Here is a 3,686-nt window from a genome sequence, read left to right as displayed (position 1 = left end):
TGGACCCCGCTGCCACGGGAGGATAGGACAAAAGATGTCATGCAAGTTCTTTTAATAAAGCACGTATGACTATTTACGGAATACATGCCTACATTATATCGATGAACTGGAGCTAGTGCCGTATCGCCCTAGGTTATAACTGTCTCATGATGAATATCATCCAACACCGATCCAATGCCTACGAATTTGTCCTATATTGATCTTGCTAAGTTACTACTGCTGCTGCTACCGTTACACTTGCTACAAAATACTGCTATCACTGTTACTGTTACTATTGCTGCTGTCACTATTATCAAAACTATCAAACTACTTTGCTACTGATCACTTTGCTGCAGATAATTAATCTCCAGGTGTGGTTGAATTGACAACTCAGCTGCTAATACCTTCAAATATTCTTTGGCTCCCCTTGTGTCGAATCTATAAATTTGGGTTAAATACTTTACCCTCAAAAACTGTTGCGATCCCCTATACTTCTGGGTTATCAAGACCTTTTTCTGGCGCCGTTGCTGTTGGGGAACGTAGTAATTTCAAAAAAATTCCTACGCACTCGCAAGATCATGGTGATGCGTAAATCTATCTCACATCCTCACCTCAGCTGCCACCCTACCAAGAAGTCAATACGATCTAGATAGGCATTAGCAGGACAAGGTAAACACCATGTATGTATGTTGATTATAGGGTGTCATATTATATATATGAGTATTTGTTTATGGGGATGGGGACCCTAATGGGGCCCCGTTCCCCAGTGGGGCATGGGTATGGGGAAATTTCATCCCCGGTCATGTAAATGGGGATGGGGATGGGCTGATAGGGAATAGATGGGGATGTGGATGTTGTAGGTATCCCCAAAGGGGATTGTCCCCATTGCCATCCCTAAACGAGAGGGGAGAGTGTTGTCCACGTACCCTCGTAGACCGAAAGCGGAAGCGTTAGAACAACGCGGTTGATGTAGTCGTACGTCTTCATGATCCGACCGATCCAAGTACCGAACGCACGGCACCTCCGAGTTCAGCACACGTTCAGCTCGATGACGTCCCATGAACTCCGATCCAGCAGAGCTTCGAGGGAGAGTTCCGTCAGCACGACGGCGTGATGAAGGTGATGATGTTGCTACCGACGCAGGGCTTCGCCTAAGCACTGCTAAGATATGACCGAGGTGGAATATGGTGGAGGTGGGCACCGCACACGGCTGGGAGAGATCAACAGATCAACTTGTGTGTCTAGAGGTACCCCCCTACCCCCGTATATAAAGGAGTAAGGGGGCAGAGGCGGCCGGCCAAGGAGGGCGCGCCAAGGGGGGAGTCCTACTCCCATCGGGAGTAGGACTCCTCCTTTCCTTGTTGGAGTAGGAGAAGGGAAGGAAGGGAGAGAGGAGGAGAAGGAAAAAGGGGGGCGCCGCCCCCTCCTTGTCCAATTCGGACTAGAGGAGGAGGAGGCGCGCGGCTGCCTTGGCCGCCCCTCCTCTTCTCCCACTAAGGACCATGAGGCCCAATTAACACCCCCCCGGGGGGGGGGGGTTCCGGTAACCCCCCGGTACTCCGGTATATGTCCAAAATCTTCCGAAACCTTTTCGGTGTCCGAACATAGTCATCCAATATATCGATCTTTATGTCTCGACCATTTCGAGACTCCTCGTCATGTCCGTGACCATATCCGGGACTCCGAACTACCTTCGGTACATCAAAACACAAAAACTGATAATACCGATCGTCACCGAACTTTAAGCGTGCGGACCGTACGGGTTCGAGAACTATGTAGACATGACCGAGACATGTCTCCGGTCAATAACCAATAGCGGAACCTGGATGCTCATATTAGCTCCCACAAATTCTACGAAGATCTTTATCGGTCAAACCGCATAACAACATACGTTGTTCCCTTTGTCATTGGTATGTTACTTGCCCGAGATTCGATCGTCGGTATCTCAATACCTAGTTCAATATCGTTACCGGCAAGTCTCTTTACTCTTTATGTAATGCATCATCCCGCAACTAACTTATTAGTCACATTGCTTGCAAGGCTTATAGTGATGTGCATTACCGAGAGGGCCCAGAGATACATGTCCGACAATCGGAGTGAAAAATCCTAATCTCGAAATACGCCAACTCAACAAGTACCTTCGGAGACACCTGTAGAGAACCTTTATAATCACCCAGTTATGTTGTGACGTTTGGTAGCACACAAAGTGTTCCTCCGGTAAACGGGAGTTGCATAATCTCATAGTCATAGGAACATGTATAAGTCATGAAGAAAGCAATAGCAACATACTAAACGATCAAGTGCTAAGCTAACGGAATGGGTCAAGTCAATCACATCATTCTCCTAATGATGTGATCCCGTTAATAAAATGACAACTCATGTCCATGGCTAGGAAACTCAACCATCTTCGATTAACGAGCTAGTCAAGTAGAGGCATACTAGTGACACTATGTTTGTCTAGGTATTCACACATGTATTATGTTTCCGGTTAATACAATTTTAGCATGAATAACAAAAATTTATCATGAAATAAGGAAATAAATAATAATTTATTATTGCCTCTAGGGCATATTTCCTTCAGTCTCCCACTTGCACTAGAGTCAATAATCTAGTTCACATCGCCATGTGATTTAACATCAATAGTTCAAATCTTTATGTGGTTAACACCCATAGTTCACATCGACATGTGACCAACACCCAAAGGGTTTAATAGAGTCAGTAATCTAGTTCACATCACTATGTGATTAACACCCAAGGAGTACTAAGGTGTGGTCATGTTTTTCTTGTGAGATAATTTTAGTCAACGGGTCTGTAACATTCAGATCCGCAAGTATTTTGCAAATTTCTATGTCTACAATGCTCTGCACGGAGCTACTTTAGCTAATTGCTCCCACTTTCAATATGTATCCAGATTGAGACTTGGAGTCATCTGGATCAGTGTCAAAACTTGCATCGGCGTAACCCTTTACGACGAACCTTTTGTCACCTCCATAATCGAGAAACATATCCTTATTCCACTAAGGATAATTTTGACCGCTGTCCAGTGATCTACTCCTAGATCACTATTGTACTCCCTTGCCAAAATCAGTGTAGGGTATACAATAGATCTTGTACACAGCATGGCATACTTTATGGAACCTATGGCTGAGGCACCGGGAATGACTTTCATTCTCTTTCTATCTTCTGCCGTGGTCGGGCTTTGAGTCTTACTCAATTTCACACCTTGTAACACAGGCAAGAACTCTTTCTTTGACTGTTCCATTTTGAACTACTTCAAAATATTGTCAAGGTATGTACTCATTGAAAAAAAACTTATCAAGCGTCTTGATCTATGTCTATAGATCTTGATGCTCAATATGTAAGCAGCTTCACCGAGATCTTTCTTTGAAGAACTCCTTTCAAATACTCCTTTATGCTTTCCAGAAAATTCTACATTATTTCTAATCAAGAATATGTCATTTACATATACTTATCAGAAAGGCTATAGTGCTCCCACTAACTTTCTTGTAAATACAGGCTTCACCGCAAGTATGTATAAAACTATATGCTTCAATCAACTCATCAAAGCGAATATTCCAACTCTGAGATGCTTGCACCAGTCCACAGATGGATCGCTGGAGCTTGCACATTTTGTTAGCACCTTTAGGATTGACAAAACCTTCTGGTTGCATCATATAAAACTCTTCTTTAATAAATCCATTAAGGAA

Source organism: Aegilops tauschii, chromosome 3, assembly GCF_002575655.3.
Source record: "Aegilops tauschii subsp. strangulata cultivar AL8/78 chromosome 3, Aet v6.0, whole genome shotgun sequence".
Taxonomy (NCBI): Eukaryota; Viridiplantae; Streptophyta; class Magnoliopsida; order Poales; family Poaceae; genus Aegilops; species Aegilops tauschii.
The sequence above is the reverse complement of the archived record's forward strand: the minus strand, read 5'-3'. Positions refer to the sequence as shown.